This window comes from Anolis sagrei, chromosome 7 (genome assembly GCF_037176765.1).
Source record: "Anolis sagrei isolate rAnoSag1 chromosome 7, rAnoSag1.mat, whole genome shotgun sequence".
Classification (NCBI taxonomy): domain Eukaryota; kingdom Metazoa; phylum Chordata; class Lepidosauria; order Squamata; family Dactyloidae; genus Anolis; species Anolis sagrei.
Window position 1 is genome coordinate 23,839,171 of NC_090027.1, and position 21,838 is coordinate 23,861,008.

A 21,838-nucleotide genomic window follows, 5' to 3' on the forward strand; every position below is an offset into this window, starting at 1 on the left:
CTTCCGCAAGCAGATTCCCTTCCGCATAGGTTGGACTTTGGCTTCTGAGATAGTGACAGTTGTAGTCCAACACACGTGGCAGGCATTACACAGAAACTAGTGGAAATGTCATGTGATGCTTGTGCAAGACACAGTCCTTGGTTGACAGGTTGAGAATTGAACTATGACTCTATTATTTCTCGCATTTCTATCCCGTCCTTCTCAACCCCAAAAGGGGGAACTCAGGATGACTTACAATGGGCCCCATTCCAAAGCACAATGAGCTGTTGAGACTCCAACACCAGGCCTGAGACCACTCCGGCTAGCTCAGGTAGGGAGACTGTAGTGCAGTGGGGTGATCGATACACTAGAGCAGGCATGGGCAGCCCTCCCTACAGTTGTTTTGGGTTCAAACTCCCACCATTCCTAACAGCCTCAGGTCCTCAGGCTTAAGCTGCTGAGGAGGAAAAGGAAGGGCCTGAGGCTGTTAGGAATGGTAGGAGTTGGAACCCAAAACACCTGTAGGGAGGACTGAAGTTTGCCCATGCCTGGTGTAGAGAATAGGATTCAAACTCCATGATAGGTTCCCCTTAAGATCACCATAAGTCAGAAGAAACAGCTAGAACAGTGGTTCTCAACCACGGGGGGGGGGGGGGGGGGGGGTTTCAAGAGGAGGTGTCCAATGGGTTGCCAAGAGCAGGAAGGAAAAACATAGGAGAGGAGAAATAGGGAGCTGTTGGACATGGGGGTTCTGTCTGGGAAGTCTTGTCTAATTCTATCATTCTATCATTGGTGGGGTTTAGAATGCTCTTTGAGTGTAGGTGAACTATAAATCCCAGCAACTTCAACTCCCAAATGTCAAGGTCTATTTCCCCCCAAACTCCACCAGTGTTCGCATTTGGGCATTTTGAGTATTTGTGCCAAATTTGGTCCAGATCCATCATGGTTTGAGTCCACAGTGCTCTCTGGATGTAGGTGAACTACAACTCCAAAATTCAAGGTCAATGCCCACCAAACCCTTCGTGTTTTCTGTTGGTCGTGGGAGTTCTGTGTGCCAAGTTTGGTTCCATTCCATCGTTGGTGGAGTTCAGAATGCTCTTTGATTGTAGGTGAAGTATAAATCCCAGCAACGACAACTTCCAAATGACAAAATGAATCCCCCGGTGGCACAGTGGGTTAAACCCCTGTGCCGGCAGGACTGAAGATTGACAGGTCGCAGGTCCGAATCCGGGGAGAGGTGGATGAGCTCCCTCTATCAGCTCCAGCTCCTCATACCTCCCACAAGGATGATAAAAACATCAAATCATCCAGGCGTCCCCTGGGCAAGATCCTTGCAGATGGCCAATTCTCTCACACCAGAAGTGACTTGCAGTTTCTCAAGTCACTCCTGACATTACAAAAAAAAAACCCCACAAGTACTGGGGTATTTGTGCCAAATTGGGTCCAGTGAATGAAACTACATCCTGCATATCAGATATTTACAGGACAATTCATAACAGTAGCAATTCATAACAGAGAGGAAACAATCTGGGACATCTAATCACCTCTCAACAAAAGATTGCCCCGGGCACTGCCAGGCCATCAAATGCTAATCAAGGTGGTCAGTTGAAACTTTCACACCTAGCTCCAGCAGACAAGAGTTCTTCGTCCCACCCTGGTCATTCCACAGATATATAAACCCATTTTCATAGTTCCAACAGACCTCACTACCTCTGAGGATGCTTACCATAGATGCAGGCGAAACATCAGGAGAGAATGCCTCTAGAACATGGCCATATAGCCCGAAAAAAACCTACAACAACCCAATTCACATCATCAACAAAGAGTTAAGTAGAACGGTATATGACAAATACATACCCGCAGCTTCCCACTGGGTTGTTCTGTACAGAGTTGCCAACTTCCCAACGCCCCACTGCTCCTCTGCCTCAGCGAAGAAGATGCAAATCAGCTTTGGTGGTGTTTCCTGAAGCCCTGAAGCTCCCCCTGTTTTCCAGAGGGCATTCCAGTGTTATTAAAAAGGCACAGGAGCAAACTGGGCTGGGGTCAGTTGGCAACCTTGGTAATACGCGATGCCACTTGTGTGATCAGATGCCAGGACAGAGACACAATCTCCTCCCTTTGTAGAGACTCATAATAAAGAGCTCCATGGCTTCGCTGCCTTTCTTTGTCGGATGTAAACAAGCCCTGGGGATCTGTTTGCAGTTCTAGAATTACTTAAGAGCAGGAAGAAAAAGAAGGGGGGGAAAACATCAGAGGGAGGAGAAAGAATAGAAAGAACAGGGCGGGGGAAGAGAATAAAAGGATCCCAGATGGTCATGTGTGTACAAGACTCTCCTTTTCTGCACGGTCCTGTTTGCAAACTGGGAAGTTCCTCGGACCTTTCCTTTGATGCAACTCCCCAAATCCCCCCAAATCCTTAAGAGCAAGCCTCCTAATCTGACGTCCTATTGCCCCAGCATTGAGGAATAGTGAGAAAAAGCTGGATATGCCTATTGATATAGATATGGATACCACTGATCTCTTGCTTTGTGTCTCAGTCAAGAGATAAAACTGGGATATACCGTATATACTCGAATATAAGCCGACGCAAATAATAAACCGAGGCACCTGATTTTACCACCAAAAAATGGGAAAACTTATTGACTCGAATATAAGTCGAGGGTGGGAAATGCAGCAGCTACTGGTAATACAAAATAAATATAGATACCAATAAAATTACATTACTTGAGGAAATAGTAGGTTAAATGTTTTTCAGTGTTTACATAAAACTGTAATTTAAAATACGACTGCCCAACTTTGATTAAACCATTATTCTAAACTTTTTCAGTGTCAATGTGCTTACCTATCCTTCCAATAATAATAAAGAAAGTAAAATAATAAGTGTAATAACAACAATAATAAAGTAAAATAATAAATGTAATAATAATAATAATAATAATAATTAGAGTAAAATAAATGTTATAAAACAATAATAGAGTAAAATAATGCAAATGTAATAATACCAATAAAAGAGGAAAATAATAAATGTAATAACAATAATAAATAGAGTAAAATAAATGTAATAAAATAATAATAGAGTAAAATAATGCAAATGTTGTAATACTAATAATAGAGTAAAATAATAAATGTAATAATGATAGAGTAAAACAATGCAAATGTAATAATGCCAATAAAAGAGGAAAATAATAAATATAATAAAAATAATAGTAATAACAGAGTAAAATAATAAGTAACTTTTGACTCGAGTATAAGCCGAGGGCATTTGTTTCAGCAGTGTTTCCATGCTTTACATTGTCCATTATATTGACTATCACAACCGCTTTGGCTCTCTTATATTATTATATAATAATAATAATAATAATAATATATTATTATTATATATTATATGAATTATTATTATTATAACATAATATTATTATATTATAATATAATATTATATTATAATATTATATTATATAATATTATATTATATATTATATATTATAATATAATATAATTATAAGGGGAAAGCAGCATCAATATAATAGCAATATTATATTTATCAGATCTCCTTTGTCGGGAGGTGATAGCTGGCCCTGGTTGTTTCCTGTCAGGAATTCCTCTATTTTCTGAGTGTTGTGCTTTATTTATTGTCCCGATTTTAGAGTTTCCCCTCCTAACAAATGATTACCCCAGGCAAGAAACAGCCAGGCTTTGAAGCTTCAAGGCTTTTCAGTGCTAATCAAGGTGGCCAATGGCAACATTCACACTTGCCTCAAACAGATAAGAGTTCTTTCTCCCACCCTGAACATCATTCTATAGATATATATATACAGTTCATTTGCCTCATGCAGATACCCTCACTGATTGACTTTGAAGCTGCAAGGCTATTCAATGCTAATCAAGATGGCCAATGGCAATAATCACACTTGCCTTCAACAGACAAGAATTCTTTCTCCCACCCTGGACATCATTCCACAGACATATAAACTCCACTTGCCCAGTTTCCAACAGACCCTTGAACCTCTGAGATGCAGGCGAAACATCAGGAGAGAATGCTTCTGGAACATGGCCAAACAGCCCAGAAAACACACAACAACCCAGTGATTCTGACCATAAAAGTCTTTGACAACACAATAATAATATTAATAATACGCACAACTCCACTTCCCATGATCCACAAAGGTGAGGCCATAGCTTTGGAAAGCGTCTTTTTTGCAGATGGTAACTCCCATCATCCCCAGCAACCAACATGGCAAGCATCCTCTTGCCATAGATGCCATAGATGCAGGCGAAACGTCAGGAGAAAATGCCTCTAGAACATGGCCATATAGCCTGGAAAAACCTACAACAACCCAATTATTATTATTATTATTATTAGAAATTAAATGGGATTCCTCTGCAACAACAATAGCAACAACACAATGATCTCACAACCTCTGGGGATGCCTGCCATGGATGCAGGCGAAATGTCAGGAGAGAATGCTTCTGGAACATAAAGAATGGGCTCCTTTGGAAGAGGCTTAGGAAGCCAGAAGAGAAACTTGAGCCTGATCAAAACACATCCCCCCCCCCCCCAAAAAAAGGAGGAGGAGGGTGTGTGGACTTTCTTTGCTCAGCTGCAAAGGAATAAAAACATAACAAGAGAGGACAAACCTGTTTGGAGGAGGAGGAGGAGGAGGACAACAAACTTAGGTGCCAAGCTGCAAAAACAAACCCAAAGGGAGGAAACAAGGAAGAGGGTTTGGACTTTGGCAAAGCTAGCTTTTCCTTTGCAAAAAGGGCACTGGAACCAAAACGCAGGGAAAGGGGGTCACCTTTGGGGGGGGGGGGATAAATACACGTTGTAATACCAACACAGATGCACACAAATGAGAGAGGTCCTGACCCCAGGCAACCCCATCAAAGCCCCCAAAGGAAAGGGGGAAACAAGGCAAAAACCATGCAAATATCCTTTTTTGCATTTGGGGCGGAAAGGAAGGTCTCTCAAGGGGTTCAAAAGCCTGCTGGGGGAGACTTGTTTACAAGGGAGGCCCCCTCCTCATGGCAAAACAATGAGGGCTTGCAATCCCCTTTGGAATGGAGGGGAGGTTGCTCCTTCCTTCCCTTCTTTCTTTCTTCCCCTTTGCAATGAGGGAGAGGGTAGCTCTTTTCTTCCTTTCTTTCCCTTTCTTCCCCTCTTTGCCATCCCTTGCTTTCCTTTCTTCCCTTCTTTCTCTTTGCCTTCCTTCCCTTTCTCTCTTTGCCTTCCCCTTCTTCCTTTCCTTCCTTTTTTCTTTCCCTTCTTTGCATTCCTTCCCTTTTCTTTGTCTTCCCTCCCTTCTTCTCTTCCTTTCTTTCCCTTCTTTCTCTTTCCCTTCCCTTCCTTCTTCTCTTCCTACTTTCTTTGCCTCCCCAACCCCTCTTCCCTTCCTTCCCTTCTTTCTCTGCCTTCGCTCTCTTCTTTCCTTTTCTCCTTTCCCTTCCTTTTTTCTTTCCCCTCCCTCCCTCTCTTCTTTCTTTGCATTCCTTCCTTTTTCTTTCCCTTCTTTCTCTTTGCCTTACCTCCCTTCTTCCCTTTCCTCTCTTCCTTCTCTTCTTCCTTTCTTTGCCTCCCCACCCCTCTTCCCTTCTTTTTTTTCCCTTCCTTCCCTTCTTTCTCTTTGCCTTCCTCCTTCTTCCTTTCCTTCCTTTTTTCTTTCCCTTCCCTCCCTTCTTTCTTTGCATTCCTTCCCTTTTCTTTGTCTTCCCTCCTTTCTTCTATTCCTTTCTTTCCCTTTGCCTTCCCTCCCTTCTTCCCTTTCCTCTCTTTCTTCTCTTCTTCCTTTCTTTGCCTCCCCACCCTCTTCCATTTTTTCCCTTCCCTTCTTTGCCATCCCTACCTTCTTTCTCTTTGCCTTCCCTCTCCCTTCTTCCCTTTCCTCTCTTCCTTTCTTTGCCTGCCCACCCCTCTTCCCTTTTTTTACTTCATCCCTTCTTTCTCTTTGCCTTCCCTCTCTCCCTTCTTCCCTTTCCTCTCTTCCTCCCTTCTTTGCCTCCCAACCCCTCTTCCCTTCTTTCTTTCTTCGCCTTCCCTCCCTTCTCTTTTCTTTCCTTCCCTTCTTTCTTTCCTTCCCTTCCTTCTTTTCTCTCTCCCAACCCAAAGCAACAACCTCTCCTTTCCCCCAAGCCTCCCCCCCCCCACAACAAAAATTCCAAGACAAACCTGAGTCCAGGGAGAGAAAAACAATAGATCCGGATCATGAATAGATCCCCATCTCAACAATAACACACACAGGATCCCCCCCCCCCTTCCTTCCTTCCTTCCCAGGCTTCTTACCTCTTCCAGATTCCCTCCTTCCTTTCTTCTTCTCTGAATTAATTGGGGGGGGGGATAAAAACAAGACCCAAACCGGATTAAGATCCCAAGAAACGAGGCGAAGATCCCAGGGAGAAGGAGGAGTGTGCCAGGAGGAGCCTTTCCTCTCTTCCAAAACAAGAGGGAGAAACTTGGGAGCCAAAGAGCAGGCTCTGCCTCCCTTTCTCCCTTTCTCTCCTCCCTCCGCCTCTGCCGCGCTCCTTCTTTCTTTTCTTCCTCCTCCTCCCTTGACGTCAGAGGGGGCGGGGCAAGACGGGGAAAGAGAGAGGGGTGGGCTTCAAGGAAGGAGGGAGACCCCCTTCTCTGCCCCACAGGATCAGACAAAAGGAGACCCCCCCCCCTTCTTCTGCTCCTTATTAGGATGCATTGGGGCGCGCGGGAGCAACGTCGCCCTCTACCGGACAGAGAGGGAACTGCGGGAAAGTTTTTGTTTATTATTTACTAGCCTGGGTTATTAGAGAAAGTGGGTAATGGCTGTTCTGTAGGCCAAGTTTGGTCTTTATTGGTCATTGGATGACGGTTGCATTGTTTTCAGGAAGTGAAGGGACTTGAAGTCCCATCATCCATGGTCCAACCTCCTCCAAACTGCAGCAGGGTCATGGGGCTCTGTGTTCCAAGTTTGGTCTTGATCAGTCATTGGATCAGGGTCGCAGTGGTTTCAGGGAGTGAAGGGACTTGAAGTCCCATCATCCATGATCCACCCTCCTCCAAACAGCAGCAGGATATAGAGTGGGTCATGGGAGCTCTGTGTGCCAAGTTTGGTCTTCATCAGTCATTGGATGAGGGTCGCAGTGGTTTCAGTAAGTGAGTGAAGGTACTGCAAGTCCCATCATCCATGGTCCACCCTCCTCCAAACTGCAGCAGGGTCATGGGGGCTCTGTGTGCCAAGTTTGGTCTTCATCAGTCATTGGATGAGGGTCACAGTGGTTTCAGTAAGTGAGTGAAGGTACTGCAAGTCCCATCATTCATGGTCCACCCTCCTCCAAACAGCAGCAGGATATAGAGTGAGTCATGGGGGCTCTGTGTACCAAATTTGGTCTTGATCAGTCATTGGATGACGGTCGCAGTGGTTTCAGTAAGTGAGTGAAGGTACTGCAAGTCCCATCATTCATGGTCCACCCTCCTCCAAACAGCAGCAGGATATAGAGTGGGTCATGGGGGCTCTGTGTTCCAAGTTTGGTCTCTATTGGTCATTGGATGACGGTTACATGGTTTGCAGGGAGTGAAGGTACTTGAAGTCCCATCATCCATGGTCCATCCTCCTCCAAACTGCAGCAGGATATAGAGTGGGTCACGGGGGCTCTGTGTGCCAAGTTTGGTCTTGATCAGTCATTGGAACAGGGTCGCAGTGGTTTCAGTAAGTGAGTAAAGGTACTGCAAATCCCATCATCCATGGTCCATCCTCCTTAGAACTGCATCATATGTTATTATTATTATTACTGAAAAGCAGATAAGAAATAAAATTATTATTATTATTATTATTTAATATATCATCTCCCCTTTCTCCTGGCACAGAACTCAAAATACTTTATAGAGGTAGAGTATCTCTTATCTCTAAATACTGTAAAGACCAAAAATATTTTGGATTTCTGATTTGATTTTTTTTTTTTTTTTTTTTTTTTTGCAGTTTGGAATACATACATCATGCTATATACTGGAGACAGCACTCAAGTCAAAACATGACATGCAATGATGTTTCACAGCCACTTTCTAGACATCGCCCGAAGGTAATTTTTAACGCATTATTTTAAATAATTTTGCACATTGAATAGTTTGAACCGTTGGAAATCAAAGGGATCGCTATCTCAGCCACCCAGGTGAACAATTCTGGACTACTTTGAATGCCGGATTAGGGATGTGCAACCTGTAATTTGTTACTGACCACAGCCAGTTTTACGAAATTCCCCTTGGTCTTTTCCATTGGGGAGGTGGTGTAAGACAGGGGCCTTGTTGCATTTGCAGCAGGATTGCCTTTGGATTTTCCACTCCGAATAAACGTCTGCGATTCTGAAATGGGGCCGTTGACTAACCAATGCTTCGCCCTAGGATAAGGCGGCCACATACAGCCAGAGCCCAATCTCCTTATCTCTGTCTGATGGGAGTTCAAAGTTCTGTCGGGGGAAAAAACAAAAAAACACGGTGACCTATGGTTTGAGTTTGGAAAGAGACCGGCGACCCAGACAGACTTTGTGTCTCAGGGGAACAACCTTAGGTTTAAGAATCCAGATTACAGACACAAAACCCCAATCCTATGGATCCTTAATGGCCAACAAAGGTCCTGTAAGGTCAGCTTTTGCAGCCTATTCATCAGATGCACAGAATGTTATCCAAAATTTGGATTTATGAGTAGTATGTTGTACCTGGAGATGGGACTGGAAACAGTTGAGGGACAGAGGGGAGGGAAAAAGGCAACAGCTGGAGAAGTGGGGCATTCCTCCAGAGCAGGCATGGATAAACTTCAGCCCTCCAAATTTGGTGTCAATTCGTTCAGTGGTTTTTGAGTTGGGTTGTTGTAGGTTTTTTTGGGCTATGTGGCTATGTTCTAGAGGCATTCTCCCCTGACGTTTCGCCTGCATCTATGGCAAGCATCCTCAGAGGTAGCGAGGTCTGTTGGAACTAGGAAAAAGGGTTTATATATCTGTGGAATGGCCAGGGTGAGACAAAGGACTCTTGTCTGCTGGGGCTAGGTGTGAATGTTTTAACTAATCACCTTGATTAGCATTTGCTGTGTTTTTCAATGTTTTTATGAGTGATGGACACTTGTTGGCCTGAGAGGTGTCTTGTGTCCAAATTTGGTGTCAATTCGTTCAGTGGTTTTTGAGTTGGGTTGTTGTAGGTTTTTTTGGACTATATGGCTATGTTCTAGAGGCATTCTCTCCTGACGTTTCGCCTGCATCTATGGCAAGCATCCTCAGAGGTAGTGAGGTCTGTTGGAACTAGGAAAAAGAGTTTATATATCTGTGGAATGACCAGGGTGAGATAAAGGACTCTTGTCTGCTGGAGCTAGGTGTGAATGTTTCATCTGATCATCTTGATTAGCGTTTGCTGTGTTTTTCAATGTTTTTATGAGTGATGGACACTTGTTGGCCTGAGAGGTGTCTTGTGTCCAAATTTGGTGTCAATTCGTTCAGTGGTTTTTGAGTTGGGTTGTTGTAGGGCAGTGATTCTCAACCTGTGAGTCCCCAGGTGTTTTGGCCTACAACTCCCAGAAATCCCAGACAGTTTACCAGCTGTTAGGATTTCTGGGAGTTGAAGGCCAAAACATCTGAGGACCCATAGGTTGAGAACCACTGTTGTAGGGGTTTTTTTGGGCTATATGGCTATGTTCTAGAGGCATTCTCTCCTGACGTTTCGCCTGCATCTATGGCAAGCATCCTCAGAGGTAGTGAGGTCTGTTGGAACTAGGAAAAAGGGTTTATATATCTGTGGAATGACCAGGGTGGGACAAAGGACTCTTGTCTGCTGGAGCTAAGTGTGAATGTTTCAACTGATCACCTTGATTAGCATTTGATTGGGTTTTGAGTTATGTTAATCCCACAAACGAACATTACATTTTTATTTATATAGATTTGCATCATGCTTCATAACAGTAGCAAAATGACAGTTATGAAGTAACAACCAAAATAATGTTATGGTTGGGGGGTCACCACAACAGGAGGAACTGTATTCAGGGGTTGCGGCATTAGGAAGGTGGAGATACACTGCTCTAAGGCTGACCCTTTCTTTCAGTCGCAATGGGCCTGTGCCTGTGAGATGAGCTGACATTGCAGCCTTTCTCCCTGTCCCTGATTTGTTGTGACAAAGATGTAGTCACCCTTGCCCAAATTTCTCTGATGTGAGGCACTGGGCAGCATAAATGGATGAACCCAGAGGGTGATTCTCCCCAAGGCTTCCTCTTCATCCTGGAAAGAAGTGATGAGCGGAGTGCCATCAGCAGGGTTCCGTCATGGGCCCGGTCCTGCTCAGGATCTTTATTAATTACTTAGATGAAGGGTTAGAAGGTATGATCATCAAGTTTGCAGGCGACACCAAATTGGGAAGGAGAGCCAATACTCCAGAGAACAGGAGCAGGATTCAAAACGATCTTGACAGATTAGAGAGATGATTGGCCAAAACTAACAAAATGAAGTTCAACAGGGACAAATGCAAGATACTCCACTTTGGCAGAAAAAACGAAATGCAAAGATACAGAATGGGGGACAATGCCTGGCTCGAGAGCAGTACGTGTGAAAAAGATCTTGGAGTCCTCGTGGACAACAAGTTAAACATGAGCCAACAATGTGATGTGGCGGCAAAAAAAAGCCAATGGGATTTTGGCCTGCATCAATAGGAGCATAGTGTCTAGATCTAGGGAAGTCATGCTACCTCTCTATTCCGCCTTGGTTAGACCACACCTGGAATATTGTGTCCAATTCTGGGCACCACAACTGAAGAGAGATTTTGACAAGCTGGAATGTGTCCAGAGGAAGGCGACTAAAATGATCAAGGGTCTGGAGAACAAGCCCTATGAGGAGCGGCTTAAGGAGCTGGGCATGTTTAGCCTGAAGAAGAGAAGGATGAGAGGAGATGTGATAGCCATGTATAAATATGTGAGAGGAAGCCACAGGGAGGAGGGAGCAAGCTTCTGCTTCCTTGGAGACTAGGACGCAAAACAATGGCTTCAAACTACAAGAGAGGAGATTCCATCTGAACATGAGGAAGAACTTCCTGACTGTGAGAGCTGTTCAGCAGTGGAACTCTCTGCCCCGGAGTGTGGTGGAGGCTCCTTCTTTGGAAGCTTTTAAACAGAAGCTGGATGGCCATCTGTCAGGGGTGATTTGAATGCAATATTCCTGCTTCTCGGCAGGGGGTTGTACTGGATGGCCCATGAGTTCTCTTCCAACTCTTTGATTCTCTGATTCTATAAAGCCCTGCCATCCTTTGAACAGGGAAGCCTGAGTCTGAAGCCAGGCAATGCCTTTGGTGACTCTTTCTTCCCACCAGCCGTTGCCATCTTTACTCTTTATCATCCTGTGATGGGTTGCCCCCCAAACCACTGCCACAAACACAGCCACAATGTGTGATTGTGTGTCTTTTGCTAATAGGCAAAAGAGCTACCTACTCCCGGTTCCTATTTCTCCTTTTCTCTCTCTTGTCTGATGCAGGAAAAAGGGCCCCTTAAGAAAGAGCTGCCAGCAGGGTCTTTGGATGATGAAGAAGAAAAGCCAGCTTTGACAAAGGGAAGCAGGAATGCCTTCGGGGCTCTCTCTGTTGCCCCAGGGCTTGCCCTGTGCTGACTGCCGACTCCTTTGCCATGCAGCAGTCCGAGGAATCAAGGCAGCCAGAAGGAGAACAAGGGTGGATTAAGGTCGGCATCATTTCCCCCTCTTTTCTCTCCCTCTGGCAGAGTTTCCGTGCCTTTAGCAGAATGTTTCTCAACCTTCCTAATACAGTTCCTCATGTTGTGGTGACCCCGAACCACGGTCCATAGACCCATTAGTAAAACCAACAGTCATTATAAATTCTCCCATGTCAGGAGAAGTCCATTGTACAAGAGACATCGACATGGTTTCAAGTAATACTCCTTGTGAAGGCTTCCGCTTTGTTGTTTGATATTCTATTCAATCTAGTATGCTGCCACCATCTGTGAGGTGCTAGGCTATGCTGCCACCAATTAATAAGGGTTTCCTATTTAGTTTATTAATGGATTCCCTTATTTTAATAATAATAATAATAATAATAATAATAATGATAATAATGATAATAATAATAATAAACCTTTATTTATACCCCGCTAACATCTCCCAAAGGACTCTGTGCTGCTTACAAGAGGCCGAGGCCAAATACAACAGTAAAACAGTAGCATAATAAATACAACAATAAATAAACTCAAACAAAGCAATAAACATTAAACAATAACAATAAACTTTAAATTACACCATGACACAGTTAAAATCTAAGGCCGGGCCAAATGTAACGATTAAATTTTTTAAAAAAAATGCTGGACATGATCAAGTGAAATGGATAGGTTTTTGGAGATAGGTGCAGTATGCAAATAATCTTAAATCTCTAGTAAAGTGCATTTGGAACATGATGCTTGGAGTTTCCTATTCTGGGAAGGCACACTGGAACAACTACGTCTTCAGGCTCTTCCTAAAGACTGCCAACGTTGGGGCTTGTCTGATGTCCTTGGGGAGAGAGTTCCAGAGTCGGGGGGCCACCACAGAGAAGGCCCTGTCCCTCATCCCCACCAATCGTACTTGCGATGCAGGTGAGATCGTGAGCAGGCCCTCTCCATATGATCGAAGAGATCGTGTGGGTTCATATAAGATATGCGGTCACGCAGGTAGGCGGGTCCCAAACCGTTTAGGGCTTTGTAGGTAAGCACCTGCACCTTGAATTTGGACCGGAAAATGAACGGCAGCCAATGGATTTTCAAATAGATTCACTGCTACAACTCTGTAGTGTTTCTTTTGGTGTGTAGTGAGGTTTTTTTTTTGTTTGCTTTTTTTTGAAGTAGTACACTGAGACTTGAGTTACTAAAACAAGAACCAAGTTTATTTGGAGCATGGAAGGGTCTTAATGGTTTCAAAGTTCTCTTCTCCTGGGTTATAAAGCTTCACGAGTTACAGTTTCAACAAATCTTAATATAACTTTAGGATGTCTTTTACTTCACCAACTAGTTCTTTAGTTGTTACACTTCTAAATATGTTTCCTTATTTGACAGATTAACTAAAGTTAGCTAATGCCCTTGTCTCCCTTCAGCTGCCTGCTGAAGTAAAGATTCCCAGTGGGATTTCTTCTCCTATTAGTGCACAGCTAAACTACAAATCTAAATAAGTCCCCTTGATTTATTTAAATCACTCAGGCTAAAAGCTTTCCCTTAGTTTGGTTCACCACACGTTTGAACCACCTTCCCTTTTGCTCGATGACCAAAGGACTGAAGCCTCAAAATGTCTGCTTCTGGTAAGTGCAGTTGGCTCCACCCCTTTCTCCATGGCAACCTAACTCAGAGTGCTGAGCTTGGTCCCATCCCCTTAGTTCTGCTATTTCTCCGAGACCCCACCCCCTTGTGACCCCTCCAGGGATGCTGACCCTCAGGTTGAGAAATGGCCCTGTAGGCTTTTTAGGTATTTGCATGTCTTAAATGGCTCCCTGTATGATAAATTGAGGACTCTGGGGGAGTGTGGTGAATTTGAGTGGGCTCTAAGCTCTTCCACTCTGGACAGTTGGCCATCCAGACTCTGCTTAAAACCCTCCAGAGAAGGAGACTACACCTTTTTTTTTGTCGTGTCAGGAGCGATTTGAGAAACTGCAAGTCGCTTCTGGTGTGAGAGAATTGGCTGTCTGCAAGGATGTTGTCCAGGGGACGCCCAGATGTTTTGATGTTTTAGCATCCTTGTGGGAGGCTTCTCTCATGTCCCTGCATGGAGAGCTGGAGCTGACAGAGGAAGCTCATCCACGCTCTCCCCGGATTCGAACCTGCAACCTGTCAGTCTTCAGTCCTGCTGGCACAAGGGTTTAACCCACTGCGCCACATAATGGGATTGAATGCGCAATTCTGCTTCTGCAACTTTCAACTGAACCCAGATGTTCTGCAAGCGAAGAAAGATATGCAACCGCGTCTCACATATGTGAAACACACCAACTGACTCATGGCCACAGAAATGAATCTGCAAGGCTGCTAGCTGGGAGGGAAGTCATCAGTATGGGGAATCCATCGCACCGCTGCTTCCTCCTCCTCCTCGACTTGCACCTTCCCTCCTTCTTTTTTCCGGAAGGGGAACGGATCCATCATCAGGCCTGCATCTGTTCAACGCCTCCCCTCCCCAGTGATGAGCCAAGCAGGCGCTGAGTTCTCCTGGGCCCCCCACCCACTTGCCACAAGGGCCCATGGCCTCCCCCAAAGATCACAAAACAGGAACCCATCCATCACAGGCTGTGAGAATTTCGAGGCTTGTACTCCCACCATCATTCGCAGCTTATCGGCCTCCATCTGGCGAGATCTCTAAACCGTCTCTCATCAGCAACCCACGTTGCGGAGTTGCCAGCTTCTCAAATGAGGTCTGCTCCGGTGCCTTTTAAGTGCCACTTTCGGCTTCCTTGCATGAGAAGGTTCCCGCCCCATTGTTTCCCACCACGGCAGGGAAATATTTGTATTATCACACCTGCAATAAAGTGTTGGAACAATGGGGAGCTTCTGTTTAGTTTTCCAATCATCCCTGTGTCTTTTTTGCCTTTCGTCATTTTTCCAGCCTGCATTCAATGCTTGGGCCTCCTTATGAGGTCGAACATAAAAGATAGTAACTTATAGTTTTGCTAAGAACAAGGACATCAGACTGGATAATAAGGGTTAAGCCTTGGTCAATTTGCCAAGACACTAACAACAACAACAAGGACCCTTCCCATGTTAGATAGTGTGTATCATTTAATCAAGGCTTTATGACCTATTTTTATATATTTAGAGCAGAAGGTAACACATTTATTACTGAAAACCATGTCACAAAGGTATTTTAGATTCACCTACAATCAAAGAGCATTCTGAACTCCACCAACAATGGAATTGAACCAAACTTGGCAACACACAACTCCCATGACCAACGGAAAGGGCTTCGTGGGCATTGACCTTGAGTTTTGGAGTTATAGTTCACCTACATCCAGTGAGTATTGTGGACTTGAACAATGATGGATCTGGATCAAACTTGGCACAAACATTCAGTATGCCCAAATGTGATCATTGGTAGAGTTTGGGGAAAATAACCTTGATATTTGGGAGTTGTAGTTGCTAGGATTTATAGTTCACCTACAAACAATAGAATTGGGCCAAACTTTCCACATAGAACCTCCATGACCAACAGAAAATATTGTTTTCTGATGCTCTTTGGTGACCCCTTTGAAATCCCCCTTGCAACTCCTCCCCCCAGCCTCCGGATTCCCAGGTTGAGAAACGGTGGATTACACTTTTCATCTTGTATGGCATGCCCTCCAACATTTCAGATGGAAACTGCTCTGTGTGGGGCTGCATAAAATCGGATTGGGGGCCAAGGTGGCAAATCTCAGAGATATTGCCATGTTATTCTGGAATATCAACATGTAAAAGGGTCTTGTAGCACCTCTGAGACCGAGAGGATGACATTGGAAGTTTCAGCTCTCGTTGACTAAGGGGACGCCCACACTGTAGAATTAATGCAATTTGAACCTACTTAATTGCAATGACTCAATGCTACAGACACAGAGAAGTCGCAGTTTTAAAATGCCTTTCACTTTCTCTGCCAAAGAGGGCTGGTAGCCTCGTGAAACTACAATTCCCATGAATCCAAAGCATGGAGCAACTGGCATTAAAGTGGTGTCAAACTGAATTAATTCCTCAGTGTAGACACACCCCGATGGTGCCCCCAGTGCCCTCACTGGTGCCCGTGGTGGTGCAGCGGGTTAAACTGCTGAGCTTGCTGACCAAAAGGTCAGCAGTTTGAATCCAGGGAGTGGTGTGAGCTCCTGTTGTTAGCCCCATCTTTGACCAACCAAGCAATTCAAAGACATGCAAATATGAGTACATCAATAGGTATCGCTCCAGCGGGAAGATAATGGTGCTCCATGCAGTCATGCCAGCCATATGACCTTGGAGGTGTCTACGGAGAACGCTGGCTCTTCGGCTTAGAAATGGAGATGAGCAGCAACCAAAGTCAGACACGACTGGACTTAATGTTTACCTTTTTAGATACACCTCCGTCTACTTTCTCAGGTACCTGAAATGAAGTGCCTGCAAACAGATCTTTATAAGCAGACTCTCTGTGTGTGAACAGGCACTGAAATGCAAAACTTCTAAGTTTAATGGTGGACTGACAAATCCAGCTTTAACAATGACCACTGCTGGACTGAGACAGGAGGGAAGATGTTGCCTAAAGGCAAGATGAATAGATAACCCTACAAATGCTGTAATGTATTACTGGGATATAGCGTGATGCGGGCTGGGAGCCAGAATGAAGATGTGGCAAACTGGCCAAGGTTGCCATTCACATGGGTGAAGCTTTCCATCATGAGGAGAGGGTGTTAATGAGTGTTACAATATTATACTGTGCCATGAAACCATTGGGTTTGTTAAAACTGCTGCAGATGGACTGGGGTTTCTGGATATAGTCCAATTGTGCTGTTTTGCTTTCCGATTTTCCTCTAGATTTGCTCAAGGACAGCTGTTCTAAAGTCCGAGATGGAATGACCAGGAAGATTACAGTCTTCTGCAATTGGATTTTGTGAATTCCCATTCCTAGTGCCCGTTTGATGCCCACTTACCTTCTGGCACAAAGACTGGAGGATTTCCCTAGGAAGAGGACTGGAGCATATTGTTGACAGAGGATGGCAAATATCACATTAAAGGATAAGCAAGTGGAAGTTGCTGGGAGCATGTAAGGAATCAGTGAATTGTGTTAGATGGGGTTACACTCCCCCTGAAGACGCAGGTTCGCAGCTAGGGAGTGATCCTGGACTCATCGCTGAGCCTGGAACCCCAGGTCTCAGCGGTGGCCGGGAGAGCTTTTGCACAATTAAAACTTGTGCACCAGTTGCGCCCGTACCTTGGGAAGTCGGATCTGGCCACAGTGGTCCACGCTCTTGTTACATCCCGAATAGATACTGCAACGCACTCTACGTGGGGTTGCCTTTGAAGACTGTTCGGAAACTTCAATTAGTCCAACGGGCGGCAGCCAGATTACTCACCAGAGCGTCATACAGGGAACATACCACCCCTCTGCTATGTCAGCTCCACTGGCTGCCGATCCAATTCCGAGCATAATTCAAAGTGCTTCGGCCCGCTTTGCCCTCCACCTCCGTGGGCCCAGGCTCTCCTGCCTTCGGGATGCAGGCATATAGCAGGGTTGGGAGGACAATAGCTTTATAAACAAGCCCCTTTGTCTCCCTACGGATGTCCCGATCCTCAAACACTCCCTGCTTCATTTGGAAAAATGCTGCACTAGCAGAGCTCTGGTAGTGTTGTATTTCCGTGTCAATGTTGACTTTTACGGAGAGGTGGCTGCCAAGGTAGCAGAAATAGTCAACTTTTTCTAATGTTACATCTTTCAAACTCTGTTTCTGGCATTGCAGAAGGATGGGCTGGTGACTGCTGGAAGAGCATTTTGGTTTTCTTGATGTTCAATGAGAGACCAAGCTTCTTGTATGCTTCTGCAAAGGTGTTTAGAGTGTCTTGTAGGGCTTATTCGGCTTCATTTGGAAAATGCTGCACTTGCTGAGCTCAGGTGGTGTTGTATTTCAGTGTCAGTGTTTACTTTTATGGAGAGGTACTTCCTTTGACTAGACCAGACACTATACTACTGAGGCAATCTGGAACTTCATTGGCCTTTTCAACTTCTGCATTTTCTGTTGTCTGTTCTGTGATAGTCTTGGGTACAACTCTTGCTTCCTGGTTTGGGTATTTTTCACTTTCTATGATGAGTCCTGCAGCTTGAGGAATGCTTGAAGTAATTCCATCCACAAGCTTCCAGGGAACACCATCTTAGCTGCTATCAATATAGAATCATCACCATCAAAGACCTGCAGACCAAGCTGTTTGTCAAAGACCCAAGATGGGGTAAGAAATTGGCAATCCCACCTGGTGATGAAATGCGATGTCCACCATAATAATAATAATAATAATAATAATAATAATCTTTATTTGTACCCTGTTGCCATCTCCCCAAGCCCACAATACATCAATACACAAAAAAATAAAATAAAACAATCAATACAATACAATTCATATAAATCACATAAACAAAAATAAGCAATAAACAATCAACAGTGGCATACAAGCATTTAAAAACCAATGGCCGCACCAAATGTAATAGATTAAAATTAAAATAATGCTGATGTGACGTAAACATTTTCAGAGAGAAGTGAGGGAACACAGTCAGTCCTAACTCAATGGTAAAGTGTATTTTGAGGGCATATTGCTGAGAGTTTTCCTTATTCTGGGAAGGCACACTGGAACAACCACGTTTTCAGGCTCCTCCTAAAGACTGCCAGAGTTGAGGCATGGGAAGTGAGTTCCAGAGTCAGGGGGCCACCACCGAGAAGGCCCTCTCCCTCGTCCCCATCAATCGTGCCTGCGAAGGAGGTGGGAGCACGAGCAGGGCCTCTTCAGATGATCAACGAGATCGTGTGGGTTCGTACACTCCTGTTTCCAAGTTATTTGGAAGGCTTGGTATGATTTATGTCTTCTGCGGAAAGCACAAGAACAAAGAGAAACTAATAATCCCAAAGGTGGAGAAATAGTAACCTTTCTTCTTGGAGAAGGAGGAAAAAAAACTGCAGTTGATCTAAATCAGAAATCCTGGCTCGCCTTTGTTCACCTCTTAGTATGTGATAGGCACAGACAAAAGGGGAGGCAGTTCTGGTATAAATACCAAAATATACTTCTGCGCAATACTCGCTAGGCACCTGGGATTGCTCTGGTTAGTCGCCACTCTCAGCCCCTTTTCTCAAAAGTAATTTGCAGCCCCATCTGGAGCCCCGTGGGCCATCTCAGCAGCTGACCTTTGCTTGGCAAGGGCTATAATTGACTGAGCCCAGGAGCAGCAGCAAACCTGCAATCGGAGGAAGCCTTTAGGCAGGCTCACACCTGAGCCAGAGCAAGGGCAAAGGAGGCGCCTGGCAAGCACATTCCTTACCAGCTGGTTTGCTTCTGTGGATGAGGAGTGAGAAGGAGCTCCAGCAATGGGCAAAATGAAACAGGTGCCTTGGGCGGCAGGTGGGTAGAAGGAGCAAGAGCTAGGAAGACTCACAGACTACTCCACAACCTCTACGCGAGAGAAGTGTGCAGCCTTCCAAATAAGTCTGGACTACACTTCCCAGCAGAGTCAATGCCAAAGCCTCTCCAGTTTTATGCCATAGGAAGCATAGTTGCACCATCAACATTGAAACAGGATTTACCTTGCACTCCATTTCTTTCCCATGTCTTGAATAGTCAAAGATAGGTGATGTCACGACCTCTGAGGATGCCTGCCATAGATGCAGGTGAAATGTCTGGAGAGAATGCTTCTGGAACATGGCCATACTGCCTGGAAAACTCAAAACAACCCAGTGATTCCGGCCATGAAAGCCTTCAACTATCCAAAGATGCATCTGCACTAAAGAATGAATGCAGTTTGATGCTGCTTTACCTGCCACAGCTCGATGCTATGGAATGCGAGGAGCTGTAGTCTGATGAAGAGTCAACCCTCTTTTGAAGAGAATGCTAAAGACTTTGTAAAACCACAACTCTGCGATTCATAGAATCATAGAATCCTAGAGTTAGAAGAGACCTTGTGGGCCATCCAGTCCAACCCAATTCTGCAAAACAGGAAAATTGCATTCAAAGCACCCCCAACAGATGGCCTCTAATTAAAAGCCTCCAAAGAAGGTGCCTTCACCACACTCCAGGGTACAGAGCTTCACTGCTGAACTGCTCCCTCTTACAGCCAGGAAGTTCTTCCTCATGTTCAGGTGGAATTGTTGTGACTCAGCTTGACCTCAGTCTGAAGCTGAGCTGTTTGTGCCTTCTGGGCCTGACTTTGGGCCTTTTGAGCCTGACTTCCTGCAGGATGACGAGGAGACTGATGGTTTACAGATTCCTGTACATGTTTCAGACCGGGTTGATAGTGTGGCTGCTGAAGGAGAAACAGCAAGTCAGTCCCCGGGGAAAGGAATGTTCCTTTAGTTAGAGAGACTGATAGCGAGAGTGAAATCCCACACAGCCAGGTGGAGGATCTGTCCCAGCTGGACCAAGATAAGGGGTTGCAAAGCCTTGAATATAATGAATTAATGAGCAGACAAGATCATTTGCAATTAAGGCTTCGGAGAAGCACTCGCTTGGCCAGCAAGCGAGAAGCCAATGGTGCCAAAGGTCAACGCAATGCTTTCATGTTCGCAAAGGGTATTTAGTCTTGTAGCTGACAGGCAGTTTTTTGTCAGTCCAACATTGCTCTTCCCATGTTAACTTCTGGAGATTTCCTTGGCTTTTAGCAACAAGTTTCTGGCTTCCTGAATCTTGTTTTCAACTGATTACCATGCACTTTTGTTTGACCATTGCTAAAGGATTATGCTTCATGTTTTTGGCTTTGGATCTTGGGAACTTTGCCTTTACATTTAAGTCTCTGTTTTGCCTGTGGAACTATTGCATTTCTATTTCCTTGTTTTGATTTTGCTTTTCTCAATAAACTACAAAAACCTACAGCCTTGGTGTGGTGGTGTCTGGAGCAAGGTGAAAATTACCCTGAGTTACAATAGGAACCTCCTTCCTTTCCTGTAGTTTGAAGCCATCGTTTTGCATCCTAGTCGGCAGCAGAAAACAAGCTTGCTCCCTTCTCCCTATGACTTCCCCTCACATCTTGATCCATGGCCTTTATCATGTCTCCTCTCAGCCTTCTCTTCTGCAGGTAAACATGCCCAGCTCTTTTAGCCGCTCCTCATAGGGCTTGTTCTTTAGACCCTTGATCCTTTGAGTCATCCTCCTCTGGACACCTTCCAGCTTGAAGTCTTCTTTCAAAATGCTTTGTCCAGAATTGGACACATCGTGATTCCAGGTGTAGTCTAACCAGGGCAGAATAGAGGGATAACATGACTTCCCTGAATCTAGGCACTAGACTCCTATTGATGCAGGCCAAAATCCCATTGGCTTTTTTTTTTTTTTGCCATTGCATGACATTGTTGGCTCATGCTCCCTTCTTCCCCACAAGGACTCCAAGATCATTTCCACCTGTCCTGCTGTCGAGCCAGGCATCATCCCCCATTCTGTCTCTTTGCATTTCCTTTTTTCTTCCTAAATGGAATATCTTGCATTTGTCCCTCTTGAACTTCATTATATTAGTTTTGACCCATCATCTCTCCAATCTCTGAAGATAGTTTTGATTTCTGCTCCTGTCTTCTGGAGTACTGACTCTCCCTCCTAATTTGGTTCTGTCTGCAAATTTGATGATCATGCCTTCTCACCCTTCATCTACATCATTAATAAAGATGCTGAACAGGACCAGGGCCAGGACGGACCCAGCTTATGGCACTCCACTTGTCACTTCTTTCCAGGGTAAAGTGAAAGCATTGGGGAGAACCACCCCTCTGGTTTTGTTCACTTAACCAATTCCAGATCCACCTAAGCGCAGTTTTGCCTACCTCACATTGGACTAGTTTCCTTGCCAGCAGGTCATGGGGGACTTTGTTGAAGGAAGACCTTCCTGAAATCCGGATATGCTCCATCCATGGCATTCCCTACATCTACCCAGTTTGTAACTCTATCGAAAAAAGAGATCAGATGAGTCTGGCATGACTTGTTTTTGATTAATCCATGTTGACTATGAGTGATGACCGCATTCGTTTCTAAGTGTTTGCAGACCACTTCCTTAATGATCTTTTCCAGAATTTTGGCTGGTATTGATGTTAGGCTGACCGGACATTGGTCATTGTTTGGGTCATTCTTTTTTCCTGTCTTGAAGATAGATAGGGGCCACATTTGCCCTTCTCCAATCTGCTGGGACTTCTCCCATTCTCCAAAAACCCTCAAAGATGATTGCCTAAATGGCTTCCTTCCACTAGTTCTTTCAG

At 44.8% G+C, this 21,838-nt stretch overlaps 1 protein-coding gene and 1 long non-coding RNA gene across 3 annotated transcripts in view; one reads left to right on the top strand and one right to left on the bottom strand.

The window, feature by feature from the left end:
• SEMA4C (semaphorin 4C) overlaps nucleotides 1-6,556 on the bottom strand; it is a 112,701-nt gene extending 106,145 nt beyond the window's left edge. The window contains exon 1 of the mRNA XM_060786995.2: nucleotides 6,257-6,556. The gene's annotated coding sequence lies outside the window, so the exon portion shown is untranslated. The remainder of the gene's footprint in view (nucleotides 1-6,256) is intronic.
• LOC132782763 (uncharacterized) lies at nucleotides 221-20,286 on the top strand. 2 transcript variants are annotated; one of them, XR_010910244.1, is made up of 4 exons: nucleotides 221-310; nucleotides 7,923-8,022; nucleotides 11,440-11,642; nucleotides 16,449-20,286. It is a non-coding gene; the product is annotated as an uncharacterized lncRNA (long non-coding RNA). The 2 variants fall into 2 exon arrangements; XR_009632100.2 differs by lacking the exon at nucleotides 221-310 and adding an exon at nucleotides 6,572-6,718.
• The last annotated feature ends 1,552 nt before the right edge of the window (nucleotides 20,287-21,838 follow it).